At 47.7% G+C, this 15,518-nt stretch overlaps 7 non-coding genes across 7 annotated transcripts; all 7 read right to left on the bottom strand.

Moving 5' to 3' along the window:
* Positions 1–5,219: 5,219 nt before the first annotated feature.
* LOC142727862 (U2 spliceosomal RNA) lies at positions 5,220–5,410 on the bottom strand. The gene has a single exon (XR_012877311.1). It is a non-coding gene; the product is annotated as a U2 spliceosomal RNA (small nuclear RNA).
* Positions 5,411–6,740: 1,330 nt separating this feature from the next.
* LOC142727850 (U2 spliceosomal RNA) lies at positions 6,741–6,931 on the bottom strand. The gene has a single exon (XR_012877300.1). It is a non-coding gene; the product is annotated as a U2 spliceosomal RNA (small nuclear RNA).
* A 1,295-nt stretch (positions 6,932–8,226) lies between these two features.
* Positions 8,227–8,417, bottom strand: LOC142727948 (U2 spliceosomal RNA). Its single transcript, XR_012877375.1, has one exon. It is a non-coding gene; the product is annotated as a U2 spliceosomal RNA (small nuclear RNA).
* Positions 8,418–9,767: 1,350 nt separating this feature from the next.
* On the bottom strand, positions 9,768–9,958 carry LOC142727935 (U2 spliceosomal RNA). The gene has a single exon (XR_012877364.1). It is a non-coding gene; the product is annotated as a U2 spliceosomal RNA (small nuclear RNA).
* A 1,342-nt stretch (positions 9,959–11,300) lies between these two features.
* LOC142727923 (U2 spliceosomal RNA) lies at positions 11,301–11,491 on the bottom strand. Its single transcript, XR_012877353.1, has one exon. It is a non-coding gene; the product is annotated as a U2 spliceosomal RNA (small nuclear RNA).
* A 1,340-nt stretch (positions 11,492–12,831) lies between these two features.
* LOC142727911 (U2 spliceosomal RNA) lies at positions 12,832–13,022 on the bottom strand. The gene has a single exon (XR_012877342.1). It is a non-coding gene; the product is annotated as a U2 spliceosomal RNA (small nuclear RNA).
* Positions 13,023–14,317: 1,295 nt separating this feature from the next.
* LOC142727843 (U2 spliceosomal RNA) lies at positions 14,318–14,508 on the bottom strand. The gene has a single exon (XR_012877294.1). It is a non-coding gene; the product is annotated as a U2 spliceosomal RNA (small nuclear RNA).
* Between the last annotated feature and the right edge of the window lie 1,010 nt (positions 14,509–15,518).

The following is a 15,518-nucleotide window of genomic DNA, read 5'->3' as shown; positions in this document are numbered from 1 at the left end:
ATGTACCCCACTGCTTTGGCCTCTACGCCGCCTCCCCCGGGCAGGGGGACTCCACGGATACACTTATCGCGGCGAATTGCGCATAACAGAGGCTCCAATGCACATATAAAAAGCAGTGGGGACAAGGGACACCCCTGCTTCACCCCAGAGTTTAAAAATATGTCCTGTGTCTTAAAACCATTCACTAAAATTTTGCTGGTGCATTCTCTGTAAAAGGCTTTAATAGATAATAAAAAACCTTCAGGTATACCCATACGTTCTAAAACCTTAAAAAGATAAAAATGAGAGACACGGTCGAACGCCTTCTCAAAGTCTATAGATAAAATGGCTAGTTTACCTTTTCTAGACCTCGTGTCCTCAATCACGTCTTTTATTAGGTTTAAATTATCCCAGATGCTGCGGCCTGGCACCCCACACACCTGGTCAGAGTGTATAATGTGGGGTATTATGGCTTTTAATTTATTTGCACATATTTTAGCCATAATTTTATAGTCGCTATTTAGAAGGGTTATTGGTCTCCAATTCTTTAAAACTGCGATGTCACCCGTCTTATACAGCAGGGAGACCTCACCCTTCCGCCAGGACTTAGGCAGCATCTTGGAATTAAAAACATCAGAAAAAAGGTTAAAAAGATCCTCTTTTAAAATGTCATAAAATTTTACATAAAACTCACTGGGTATACCGTCCGGTCCGGGAACTTTCCCTGTTTTAAAACTTTTGACAGTTTCTAAAACCTCCTGCTCCGTCAGCTCCTGTAATAAAAAATTCTGGGAGACAGGGTCTAAAACAGTAGTAATCTCCTTCAGTGAGTCACGCATAAAATTATGATCCACAGTCTTAACATTAAAAAGGTCAGTGTAAAACTCATGAACTTTACTTAAAAGACCCTGTACATCTGACACCCCTTCTATATTTTTGATAATTGCCTTTTTGTTATTTATTTTCTTAAAAAAGTACCTGGAGCAGGTCTCGTTCTCCTCCACATGTTGTATTTTTGAACGGAATATAATCTCTTTACCTTTCTGCTCCAGGCACTGGGCTATCTCCTTTTTCAAATTGGTGATGTCATCTTTAACGTCTATGTCATGATCTTGCATTTTGTACAGGGTCTGCAGACGGGTATTGAGAATTTTAAAAAAAGCGTATTTCTCTTTGGCTTTCGCCACGCTTTTCTTAATAAAAAAATCTTTAATTTTCTTTTTCATTTTCTCCCACCATGCACTGATGGGAGTACGTGTATCTCTTACCCGCCTGCTTTCTTGGTAAAATTCAATAAAATCTGCTAAAACCTGTGGATCGTCTAAAAGGGAAACATTCATCTTCCAGGACTTTTTACATACAATATTATTAAGATCATGCTTTACTTTAAAAGATAAAAGCCTGTGATCTGAAAACACATTGGTTAAAACTTCACAATTAAAAGGCAGTAAATTTTCAGAACAAAAGATAAAATCAATCCTGGAGCTACAGGTGGCGTTGCTCCAGGTAACGCCGGCTTCCTCTGGACTGCTCCTGTTACATTCTTTGTATATGTCTTTTAATTTAAAATCAGTCACGATATCCTTGAGCAGTCCAGAGGTCTTGTCATAGTTCCTACTTGTACTGTTGGTAAGCCGGCGTTCTCCTCTCAGGATACAATTAAAATCACCTGCGAGGATAAAAGGCTCAGATGTGTTGATAAAAAGCGGTAAAATCTCCAGCATCCTCGCTCTTTCGTTCTTTTCTGGTGATCCGTAAAAATTTAAAAACTGCCACTTTACACCATCAATAAAAGCTTTAACCATTAAAATACGTCCTGGTAAGATTTCTTGAATAAAATCAATTAAAACGTTTCCCTTAAAAAGAATGGCGACCCCTGCTGATCTGGACTCGTTGGATCCAGACCAGACGGATGGACCATACTTCCAATCCTTTTTGTAATTTTCATATCTCATTGTATGGGGAATGCCGCACTCCTGCAGGAAAAATACAGAGGCTGCCAGGCAAGATAAAAAATTGAAGAGAGCAACCCTTCTCACTTTTGACTTGGCGCCCCTCACGTTGAGGGAGATTCCCATGAGCTCAGACATCGTGGAGAGTAAAAGCAAAATTCTGATTTTAAAATAATAAATAATAGGCGTACTTAAAATCAGATTGCTCCTCCACCAGCAATACCCGAAACCTCACTTGAACTCATGGCCCCGCCCTCATCCGACTCAACTGAAAAGAGGGACGAGGCAGGAGAAGAACTACTGTCGCTGAGAGCTGAGCCAGCAACACTCACCTCGTACACGGGGAGCCCAGACTCGCACAGCCTCACCTGGGTCTCTCTCGGTTGACCGACTGGGTCCATGTCTGGTGGGTCCCCCAAGGGCCCCGCCTCTCCCCCCTGGGCCCGTGAAGGCCGGTCTAGAGGGGGAGGTTGTGCGCATGGCGGGGTGTCCGATAATACGGAGGGAGCAGTGCCCGTCCTCCTCACCAGTGCAGGCGAGGAGGGGGTCCCAGGAGGAGCCACATCTTTCCGCACGGACGTATCCATCTGCTCCTCCCCTGTCTCCCTCCTACTGGCACGTTCTTGCTTCCCCTTTTTACGGGGACCCACCTGTACCCAGTCTTCTCCTTCCGAGTCGGTCTCTAGAGACCCAGGATTAGGAGCAGGCCCGGCACCGCCTGAGCAACCAGCCGTCTGGGATGCCACAGGTTCATCGATGGCCTGCTCCTTTTCTGCCTTCCTCTTGGCCTGCCGTTTTTCCTTCGCGCTGGGCTCATTTTTATCCCCTGAGGTCGCTGGCTGAGAGGCACCTGTTTTGGCTTCGGCTGGCCGTACCCTTGAAGCCCAGGTACCTCTCTGCTCTTTCGCCGCAACAGCTTGCTCTCCTCCTTGAGGACGGGACTGCTCTGCTGGTGGAGCACGTGGGGGCACCTCGGGTTGCTCATCTTCTTCGCCTCGGTACCTATGTGGACAAGCATAATAAAGATGACCAGTTTTTTGACAAAAATTGCATTTTTTCTCTTCTGTACATTCCCTCATTGTGTGTTGTTTACTTCCACAGTTCCTGCAGGTGACATCGCAGTTAAAACTGGTATGTCCATAGGTACCGCAGGCCCTGCAGAAGTTTGGCATTCCTGAGAAATAGAGGTCGCCATTCACATTCCCAAGTTTAAAACGAGCAGGTGGTAGCTTCGTTTCTTGGGTGGAGGGGTCCTTTATTAGCGTAACAATAAATTTCCATTTGACGGTCCACACACCGCACTCGTTCATAACTCTCCCCAGCAGCTTAACGTTCTTAAAGTATGCAGCAAGAAACGCCGCCACTTCCTGATCTTTCACGTATGGGGAATACATTTTAATCACTACGAGTTTGGTTACTTCAAAAGCGTGTTCAATTACCTGGACTCCCAAGGCCATGAGTTCACCTTGTTGCCTCTCAGCTTTTCCCATGGCATCACGGAGGATTCCTTCTCCCATAAAGGTCACGTCGTACACTCCACGCCTTGGGTAGTCCTGGATCGCCAAAATCTCGTTCTTGTGGACCGCCAACCGCTTTTCCAAAATATCGTGGACAAGGAACTTGAGACCACGAGGACCGCCTCCACCCTCTGCCAAGATAAATCTTGCAGTATTCCTCAACCGGGCGTATACCGGCACCGCATCAGGTCCGCCTGCCATTTGCGTGGCCAGGTCGGTACCGCACAGCTTGCGCTGCGCCCTTTGGCTTTAAGGAGACACACCAAAGGGCTGGGGGGGGGGATCGCAACTCGTTGCTCAGGACTAAGCCTCTCTCCCAAATAGCAGCACGGGGGTGAAGTCCAGGCGAACCTGGACGATCCCCCGAGGCCGAGAGAGAGGGTACCTGAGCACCTTCTGACTAAAAACCTCCTGTATAAATACACTTGGTCTTAGCCAAAAGGCCGAGAAGCGATAACCCGAGCGGCCCTTGCCTTGCCCGAGCCTGTCCCATACTGCTGTTCACCCCTTGCAGCGATTGATTCAGCCTACTCCTAGGCAATTCCATGGGGCCCTGCAGGCTCACACACATTTACAGCTACTAAGCGGGAGGGAGGTGAATAAAGGCCGGAGAGGAAGCTACACAGGATTTGCTTCTTTTGCTTGCACCACAATGCAGTGCTGAAAGAGGAGGAATCTACATAAAAACGCCTTCCTGGCAACGCCCAAATGCCCTCCTGCCATGCAGATAAACACTGGCAGCGGCAGCAAGTGCATGCCCACAGCCACCCCTTGTTCCTTCACACCTTGTATCAGCTGTAATCCAGTCCAGTCCAGTCCAGTGCTGCCTGCTGAGCAGCACTGACCAACACTGCCTGGGCCCAGGCTTTTATCTATCTCTGAGGCAGGCCCCATTATGATGTCAGAAAGCTGGCTCTGGAATCCTGAGGGCTCCACTATGACACGTGCAAAGTTCCGTCTGAACTTTATATAAGACGGTGCGGCTCAGTCAGTCACTCAGTGTTGCCTGAGAGGGCAACACTGCAACAGCCGGCCGCCAGGCTGTCTTTTTTTTGCACATTTATTTGCCTCCAGGAGGCCACAAGAGGGAGACAAGGGACTGCAAAATGGAAAATAGGCATCCACCAACTTTACAGACAACTTCTCTTTGCTCCTACAACCTCCATCCTTGCACAGTTTGTTATTCTTCCAGGTAACATAGTAACAAATCCAAATTGCTGCTCTCTTTGTAGGCAAGCAAGGGTTTGTTGCAACTGCAATTCTTACTTCTTCTTGGAAATGTAGGGACGACAGTACATTCCATCACATCCATCTAGTGTACACAGGTAGGTCCATTGTGGCGGGCGGGCTGCTTTAATGGCTGTTTGCTGTTCCCCCTACTCCACTCCACTATTTGACTGTGGTGCTGCATCAATCAATCAGTGGCTGGCTCAGGTGCAGCTCTTTAACCTACCTAAAAGGGAGGGCGGAGAGAAGACAAGGAAGGTGAATGAGCTGTTCCAATGTGAAATGCCGGAAACACAGAAACACAGAAGACACACACACACACACACACACACACACACACACACACACACACACAACAAGAGGTGGCAATGTATTAATTAATTGCATTTAATAAATGAGCTCATTATCACACATGACTGTACAAATGCATTGTCCAACAGGTGTTGAAATAATGGGATTAAAAGGGGAGATCCCATCAGAAAGACAAAAACAATAGCAAACACAAATAGCACTTTTGGAATCTGATTTTAGTCAACACATAAGGGAAGGGTGCACCGGTCCTGGAAATACTGCAATACCAGGTCAATGCGTGGAGTGGACAGAGCAAGCTCTATTTCCATCTCCCTGTTCTAAAAATCCATTTAATATATGGTCCCCAGATAGGGGACGTATCAGATATTAAACTGATAAGAACAGATACTACACTTGATCTTAGCCAAAAGGCCGAGAAGCGATAACCCGAGCGGCCCTTGCCTTGCCCGAGCCTGTCCCATACTGCTGTTCACCCCTTGCAGCGATTGATTCAGCCTACTCCTAGGCAATTCCATGGGGCCCTGCAGGCTCACACACATTTACAGCTACTAAGCGGGAGGGAGGTGAATAAAGGCCGGAGAGGAAGCTACACAGGATTTGCTTCTTTTGCTTGCACCACAATGCAGTGCTGAAAGAGGAGGAATCTACATAAAAACGCCTTCCTGGCAACGCCCAAATGCCCTCCTGCCATGCAGATAAACACTGGCAGCGGCAGCAAGTGCATGCCCACAGCCACCCCTTGTTCCTTCACACCTTGTATCAGCTGTAATCCAGTCCAGTCCAGTCCAGTGCTGCCTGCTGAGCAGCACTGACCAACACTGCCTGGGCCCAGGCTTTTATCTATCTCTGAGGCAGGCCCCATTATGATGTCAGAAAGCTGGCTCTGGAATCCTGAGGGCTCCACTATGACACGTGCAAAGTTCCGTCTGAACTTTATATAAGACGGTGCGGCTCAGTCAGTCACTCAGTGTTGCCTGAGAGGGCAACACTGCAACAGCCGGCCGCCAGGCTGTCTTTTTTTTGCACATTTATTTGCCTCCAGGAGGCCACAAGAGGGAGACAAGGGACTGCAAAATGGAAAATAGGCATCCACCAACTTTACAGACAACTTCTCTTTGCTCCTACAACCTCCATCCTTGCACAGTTTGTTATTCTTCCAGGTAACATAGTAACAAATCCAAATTGCTGCTCTCTTTGTAGGCAAGCAAGGGTTTGTTGCAACTGCAATTCTTACTTCTTCTTGGAAATGTAGGGACGACAGTACATTCCATCACATCCATCTAGTGTACACAGGTAGGTCCATTGTGGCGGGCGGGCTGCTTTAATGGCTGTTTGCTGTTCCCCCTACTCCACTCCACTATTTGACTGTGGTGCTGCATCAATCAATCAGTGGCTGGCTCAGGTGCAGCTCTTTAACCTACCTAAAAGGGAGGGCGGAGAGAAGACAAGGAAGGTGAATGAGCTGTTCCAATGTGAAATGCCGGAAACACAGAAACACAGAAGACACACACACACACACACACACACACACACACACACACACACACACACACACACACACACAACAAGAGGTGGCAATGTATTAATTAATTGCATTTAATAAATGAGCTCATTATCACACATGACTGTACAAATGCATTGTCCAACAGGTGTTGAAATAATGGGATTAAAAGGGGAGATCCCATCAGAAAGACAAAAACAATAGCAAACACAAATAGCACTTTTGGAATCTGATTTTAGTCAACACATAAGGGAAGGGTGCACCGGTCCTGGAAATACTGCAATACCAGGTCAATGCGTGGAGTGGACAGAGCAAGCTCTATTTCCATCTCCCTGTTCTAAAAATCCATTTAATATATGGTCCCCAGATAGGGGACGTATCAGATATTAAACTGATAAGAACAGATACTACACTTGATCTTAGCCAAAAGGCCGAGAAGCGATAACCCGAGCGGCCCTTGCCTTGCCCGAGCCTGTCCCATACTGCTGTTCACCCCTTGCAGCGATTGATTCAGCCTACTCCTAGGCAATTCCATGGGGCCCTGCAGGCTCACACACATTTACAGCTACTAAGCGGGAGGGAGGTGAATAAAGGCCGGAGAGGAAGCTACACAGGATTTGCTTCTTTTGCTTGCACCACAATGCAGTGCTGAAAGAGGAGGAATCTACATAAAAACGCCTTCCTGGCAACGCCCAAATGCCCTCCTGCCATGCAGATAAACACTGGCAGCGGCAGCAAGTGCATGCCCACAGCCACCCCTTGTTCCTTCACACCTTGTATCAGCTGTAATCCAGTCCAGTCCAGTCCAGTGCTGCCTGCTGAGCAGCACTGACCAACACTGCCTGGGCCCAGGCTTTTATCTATCTCTGAGGCAGGCCCCATTATGATGTCAGAAAGCTGGCTCTGGAATCCTGAGGGCTCCACTATGACACGTGCAAAGTTCCGTCTGAACTTTATATAAGACGGTGCGGCTCAGTCAGTCACTCAGTGTTGCCTGAGAGGGCAACACTGCAACAGCCGGCCGCCAGGCTGTCTTTTTTTTGCACAGCTAGTTGCCTCCAGGAGGCCACAAGAGGGAGACAAGGGACTGCAAAATGGAAAATAGGCATCCACCAACTTTACAGACAACTTGTTCTCCTTGCTCCTACAACCTCCATCCTTGCACAGTTTGTTATTTTATTCTTCTAGGTAACATAGTAACAAATCCAAATTGCTGCTCTCTTTGTAGGCAAGCAAGGGTTTGTTGCAACTGCAATTCTTACTTCTTCTTGGAAATGTTGGGACGGCAGTACATTCCATCACATCCATCTAGTGTACACAGGTAGGTCCATTGTGGCGGGTAGGCGGCTGGCTGCTTTAATGGCTGTTTGCTGTTCCCCTACTCCACTCCACTCCACTAGTTGACTGTGTTGCTGCATCAATCAGTGGCTGGCTCAGGTGCAGCTCTTTAACCTACCTAGGAGGGAGGGCGGAGAGAAGACAAGGAAGGTGAATGAGCTGTTCCAATGTGAAATGCCGGAAACACAGAAACACAGAAGACACACACACAACAAGAGGTGGCAATGTATTAATTAATTGCATTTAATAAATGAGCTCATTATCACACATGACTGTACAAATGCATTGTCCAACAGGTGTTGAAATAATGGGATTAAAAGGGGAGATCCCATCAGAAAGACAAAAACAATAGCAAACACAAATAGCACTTTTGGAATCTGATTTTAGTCAACACATAAGGGAAGGGTGCACCGGTCCTGGAAATACTGCAATACCAGGTCAATGCGTGGAGTGGACAGAGCAAGCTCTATTTCCATCTCCCTGTTCTAAAAATCCATTTAATATATGGTCCCCAGATAGGGGACGTATCAGATATTAAACTGATAAGAACAGATACTACACTTGATCTTAGCCAAAAGGCCGAGAAGCGATAACCCGAGCGGCCCTTGCCTTGCCCGAGCCTGTCCCATACTGCTGTTCACCCCTTGCAGCGATTGATTCAGCCTACTCCTAGGCAATTCCATGGGGCCCTGCAGGCTCACACACATTTACAGCTACTAAGCGGGAGGGAGGTGAATAAAGGCCGGAGAGGAAGCTACACAGGATTTGCTTCTTTTGCTTGCACCACAATGCAGTGCTGAAAGAGGAGGAATCTACATAAAAACGCCTTCCTGGCAACGCCCAAATGCCCTCCTGCCATGCAGATAAACACTGGCAGCGGCAGCAAGTGCATGCCCACAGCCACCCCTTGTTCCTTCACACCTTGTATCAGCTGTAATCCAGTCCAGTCCAGTCCAGTGCTGCCTGCTGAGCAGCACTGACCAACACTGCCTGGGCCCAGGCTTTTATCTATCTCTGAGGCAGGCCCCATTATGATGTCAGAAAGCTGGCTCTGGAATCCTGAGGGCTCCACTATGACACGTGCAAAGTTCCGTCTGAACTTTATATAAGACGGTGCGGCTCAGTCAGTCACTCAGTGTTGCCTGAGAGGGCAACACTGCAACAGCCGGCCGCCAGGCTGTCTTTTTTTTGCACATTTATTTGCCTCCAGGAGGCCACAAGAGGGAGACAAGGGACTGCAAAATGGAAAATAGGCATCCACCAACTTTACAGACAACTTCTCTTTGCTCCTACAACCTCCATCCTTGCACAGTTTGTTATTCTTCCAGGTAACATAGTAACAAATCCAAATTGCTGCTCTCTTTGTAGGCAAGCAAGGGTTTGTTGCAACTGCAATTCTTACTTCTTCTTGGAAATGTAGGGACGACAGTACATTCCATCACATCCATCTAGTGTACACAGGTAGGTCCATTGTGGCGGGCGGGCTGCTTTAATGGCTGTTTGCTGTTCCCCCTACTCCACTCCACTATTTGACTGTGGTGCTGCATCAATCAATCAGTGGCTGGCTCAGGTGCAGCTCTTTAACCTACCTAAAAGGGAGGGCGGAGAGAAGACAAGGAAGGTGAATGAGCTGTTCCAATGTGAAATGCCGGAAACACAGAAACACAGAAGACACACACACACACACACACACACACACACACACACACACACACACACACACACACACACACACACACACACACACACACAACAAGAGGTGGCAATGTATTAATTAATTGCATTTAATAAATGAGCTCATTATCACACATGACTGTACAAATGCATTGTCCAACAGGTGTTGAAATAATGGGATTAAAAGGGGAGATCCCATCAGAAAGACAAAAACAATAGCAAACACAAATAGCACTTTTGGAATCTGATTTTAGTCAACACATAAGGGAAGGGTGCACCGGTCCTGGAAATACTGCAATACCAGGTCAATGCGTGGAGTGGACAGAGCAAGCTCTATTTCCATCTCCCTGTTCTAAAAATCCATTTAATATATGGTCCCCAGATAGGGGACGTATCAGATATTAAACTGATAAGAACAGATACTACACTTGATCTTAGCCAAAAGGCCGAGAAGCGATAACCCGAGCGGCCCTTGCCTTGCCCGAGCCTGTCCCATACTGCTGTTCACCCCTTGCAGCGATTGATTCAGCCTACTCCTAGGCAATTCCATGGGGCCCTGCAGGCTCACACACATTTACAGCTACTAAGCGGGAGGGAGGTGAATAAAGGCCGGAGAGGAAGCTACACAGGATTTGCTTCTTTTGCTTGCACCACAATGCAGTGCTGAAAGAGGAGGAATCTACATAAAAACGCCTTCCTGGCAACGCCCAAATGCCCTCCTGCCATGCAGATAAACACTGGCAGCGGCAGCAAGTGCATGCCCACAGCCACCCCTTGTTCCTTCACACCTTGTATCAGCTGTAATCCAGTCCAGTCCAGTCCAGTGCTGCCTGCTGAGCAGCACTGACCAACACTGCCTGGGCCCAGGCTTTTATCTATCTCTGAGGCAGGCCCCATTATGATGTCAGAAAGCTGGCTCTGGAATCCTGAGGGCTCCACTATGACACGTGCAAAGTTCCGTCTGAACTTTATATAAGACGGTGCGGCTCAGTCAGTCACTCAGTGTTGCCTGAGAGGGCAACACTGCAACAGCCGGCCGCCAGGCTGTCTTTTTTTTGCACATTTATTTGCCTCCAGGAGGCCACAAGAGGGAGACAAGGGACTGCAAAATGGAAAATAGGCATCCACCAACTTTACAGACAACTTCTCTTTGCTCCTACAACCTCCATCCTTGCACAGTTTGTTATTCTTCCAGGTAACATAGTAACAAATCCAAATTGCTGCTCTCTTTGTAGGCAAGCAAGGGTTTGTTGCAACTGCAATTCTTACTTCTTCTTGGAAATGTAGGGACGACAGTACATTCCATCACATCCATCTAGTGTACACAGGTAGGTCCATTGTGGCGGGCGGGCTGCTTTAATGGCTGTTTGCTGTTCCCCCTACTCCACTCCACTATTTGACTGTGGTGCTGCATCAATCAATCAGTGGCTGGCTCAGGTGCAGCTCTTTAACCTACCTAAAAGGGAGGGCGGAGAGAAGACAAGGAAGGTGAATGAGCTGTTCCAATGTGAAATGCCGGAAACACAGAAACACAGAAGACACACACACACACACACACACACACACACACACACACACACACACACACACACACACACACACACACACACAACAAGAGGTGGCAATGTATTAATTAATTGCATTTAATAAATGAGCTCATTATCACACATGACTGTACAAATGCATTGTCCAACAGGTGTTGAAATAATGGGATTAAAAGGGGAGATCCCATCAGAAAGACAAAAACAATAGCAAACACAAATAGCACTTTTGGAATCTGATTTTAGTCAACACATAAGGGAAGGGTGCACCGGTCCTGGAAATACTGCAATACCAGGTCAATGCGTGGAGTGGACAGAGCAAGCTCTATTTCCATCTCCCTGTTCTAAAAATCCATTTAATATATGGTCCCCAGATAGGGGACGTATCAGATATTAAACTGATAAGAACAGATACTACACTTGATCTTAGCCAAAAGGCCGAGAAGCGATAACCCGAGCGGCCCTTGCCTTGCCCGAGCCTGTCCCATACTGCTGTTCACCCCTTGCAGCGATTGATTCAGCCTACTCCTAGGCAATTCCATGGGGCCCTGCAGGCTCACACACATTTACAGCTACTAAGCGGGAGGGAGGTGAATAAAGGCCGGAGAGGAAGCTACACAGGATTTGCTTCTTTTGCTTGCACCACAATGCAGTGCTGAAAGAGGAGGAATCTACATAAAAACGCCTTCCTGGCAACGCCCAAATGCCCTCCTGCCATGCAGATAAACACTGGCAGCGGCAGCAAGTGCATGCCCACAGCCACCCCTTGTTCCTTCACACCTTGTATCAGCTGTAATCCAGTCCAGTCCAGTCCAGTGCTGCCTGCTGAGCAGCACTGACCAACACTGCCTGGGCCCAGGCTTTTATCTATCTCTGAGGCAGGCCCCATTATGATGTCAGAAAGCTGGCTCTGGAATCCTGAGGGCTCCACTATGACACGTGCAAAGTTCCGTCTGAACTTTATATAAGACGGTGCGGCTCAGTCAGTCACTCAGTGTTGCCTGAGAGGGCAACACTGCAACAGCCGGCCGCCAGGCTGTCTTTTTTTTGCACATTTATTTGCCTCCAGGAGGCCACAAGAGGGAGACAAGGGACTGCAAAATGGAAAATAGGCATCCACCAACTTTACAGACAACTTCTCTTTGCTCCTACAACCTCCATCCTTGCACAGTTTGTTATTCTTCCAGGTAACATAGTAACAAATCCAAATTGCTGCTCTCTTTGTAGGCAAGCAAGGGTTTGTTGCAACTGCAATTCTTACTTCTTCTTGGAAATGTAGGGACGACAGTACATTCCATCACATCCATCTAGTGTACACAGGTAGGTCCATTGTGGCGGGCGGGCTGCTTTAATGGCTGTTTGCTGTTCCCCCTACTCCACTCCACTATTTGACTGTGGTGCTGCATCAATCAATCAGTGGCTGGCTCAGGTGCAGCTCTTTAACCTACCTAAAAGGGAGGGCGGAGAGAAGACAAGGAAGGTGAATGAGCTGTTCCAATGTGAAATGCCGGAAACACAGAAACACAGAAGACACACACACACACACACACACACACACACACACACACACACACACACACACACACACACACACACACACAACAAGAGGTGGCAATGTATTAATTAATTGCATTTAATAAATGAGCTCATTATCACACATGACTGTACAAATGCATTGTCCAACAGGTGTTGAAATAATGGGATTAAAAGGGGAGATCCCATCAGAAAGACAAAAACAATAGCAAACACAAATAGCACTTTTGGAATCTGATTTTAGTCAACACATAAGGGAAGGGTGCACCGGTCCTGGAAATACTGCAATACCAGGTCAATGCGTGGAGTGGACAGAGCAAGCTCTATTTCCATCTCCCTGTTCTAAAAATCCATTTAATATATGGTCCCCAGATAGGGGACGTATCAGATATTAAACTGATAAGAACAGATACTACACTTGATCTTAGCCAAAAGGCCGAGAAGCGATAACCCGAGCGGCCCTTGCCTTGCCCGAGCCTGTCCCATACTGCTGTTCACCCCTTGCAGCGATTGATTCAGCCTACTCCTAGGCAATTCCATGGGGCCCTGCAGGCTCACACACATTTACAGCTACTAAGCGGGAGGGAGGTGAATAAAGGCCGGAGAGGAAGCTACACAGGATTTGCTTCTTTTGCTTGCACCACAATGCAGTGCTGAAAGAGGAGGAATCTACATAAAAACGCCTTCCTGGCAACGCCCAAATGCCCTCCTGCCATGCAGATAAACACTGGCAGCGGCAGCAAGTGCATGCCCACAGCCACCCCTTGTTCCTTCACACCTTGTATCAGCTGTAATCCAGTCCAGTCCAGTCCAGTGCTGCCTGCTGAGCAGCACTGACCAACACTGCCTGGGCCCAGGCTTTTATCTATCTCTGAGGCAGGCCCCATTATGATGTCAGAAAGCTGGCTCTGGAATCCTGAGGGCTCCACTATGACACGTGCAAAGTTCCGTCTGAACTTTATATAAGACGGTGCGGCTCAGTCAGTCACTCAGTGTTGCCTGAGAGGGCAACACTGCAACAGCCGGCCGCCAGGCTGTCTTTTTTTTGCACAGCTAGTTGCCTCCAGGAGGCCACAAGAGGGAGACAAGGGACTGCAAAATGGAAAATAGGCATCCACCAACTTTACAGACAACTTGTTCTCCTTGCTCCTACAACCTCCATCCTTGCACAGTTTGTTATTTTATTCTTCTAGGTAACATAGTAACAAATCCAAATTGCTGCTCTCTTTGTAGGCAAGCAAGGGTTTGTTGCAACTGCAATTCTTACTTCTTCTTGGAAATGTTGGGACGGCAGTACATTCCATCACATCCATCTAGTGTACACAGGTAGGTCCATTGTGGCGGGTAGGCGGCTGGCTGCTTTAATGGCTGTTTGCTGTTCCCCTACTCCACTCCACTCCACTAGTTGACTGTGTTGCTGCATCAATCAGTGGCTGGCTCAGGTGCAGCTCTTTAACCTACCTAGGAGGGAGGGCGGAGAGAAGACAAGGAAGGTGAATGAGCTGTTCCAATGTGAAATGCCGGAAACACAGAAACACAGAAGACACACACACAACAAGAGGTGGCAATGTATTAATTAATTGCATTTAATAAATGAGCTCATTATCACACATGACTGTACAAATGCATTGTCCAACAGGTGTTGAAATAATGGGATTAAAAGGGGAGATCCCATCAGAAAGACAAAAACAATAGCAAACACAAATAGCACTTTTGGAATCTGATTTTAGTCAACACATAAGGGAAGGGTGCACCGGTCCTGGAAATACTGCAATACCAGGTCAATGCGTGGAGTGGACAGAGCAAGCTCTATTTCCATCTCCCTGTTCTAAAAATCCATTTAATATATGGTCCCCAGATAGGGGACGTATCAGATATTAAACTGATAAGAACAGATACTACACTTGATCTTAGCCAAAAGGCCGAGAAGCGATAACCCGAGCGGCCCTTGCCTTGCCCGAGCCTGTCCCATACTGCTGTTCACCCCTTGCAGCGATTGATTCAGCCTACTCCTAGGCAATTCCATGGGGCCCTGCAGGCTCACACACATTTACAGCTACTAAGCGGGAGGGAGGTGAATAAAGGCCGGAGAGGAAGCTACACAGGATTTGCTTCTTTTGCTTGCACCACAATGCAGTGCTGAAAGAGGAGGAATCTACATAAAAACGCCTTCCTGGCAACGCCCAAATGCCCTCCTGCCATGCAGATAAACACTGGCAGCGGCAGCAAGTGCATGCCCACAGCCACCCCTTGTTCCTTCACACCTTGTATCAGCTGTAATCCAGTCCAGTCCAGTCCAGTGCTGCCTGCTGAGCAGCACTGACCAACACTGCCTGGGCCCAGGCTTTTATCTATCTCTGAGGCAGGCCCCATTATGATGTCAGAAAGCTGGCTCTGGAATCCTGAGGGCTCCACTATGACACGTGCAAAGTTCCGTCTGAACTTTATATAAGACGGTGCGGCTCAGTCAGTCACTCAGTGTTGCCTGAGAGGGCAACACTGCAACAGCCGGCCGCCAGGCTGTCTTTTTTTTGCACATTTATTTGCCTCCAGGAGGCCACAAGAGGGAGACAAGGGACTGCAAAATGGAAAATAGGCATCCACCAACTTTACAGACAACTTCTCTTTGCTCCTACAACCTCCATCCTTGCACAGTTTGTTATTCTTCCAGGTAACATAGTAACAAATCCAAATTGCTGCTCTCTTTGTAGGCAAGCAAGGGTTTGTTGCAACTGCAATTCTTACTTCTTCTTGGAAATGTAGGGACGACAGTACATTCCATCACATCCATCTAGTGTACACAGGTAGGTCCATTGTGGCGGGCGGGCTGCTTTAATGGCTGTTTGCTGTTCCCCCTACTCCACTCCACTATTTGACTGTGGTGCTGCATCAATCAATCAGTGGCTGGCTCAGGTGCAGCTCTTTAACCTACCTAAAAGGGAGG

Source organism: Rhinoderma darwinii, unplaced genomic scaffold (assembly GCF_050947455.1).
Source record: "Rhinoderma darwinii isolate aRhiDar2 unplaced genomic scaffold, aRhiDar2.hap1 Scaffold_656, whole genome shotgun sequence".
NCBI lineage: Eukaryota > Metazoa > Chordata > Amphibia > Anura > Rhinodermatidae > Rhinoderma > Rhinoderma darwinii.
Note: the sequence above shows the minus strand (reverse complement) of the source record. Positions and strands in the feature narration are given on the sequence as shown.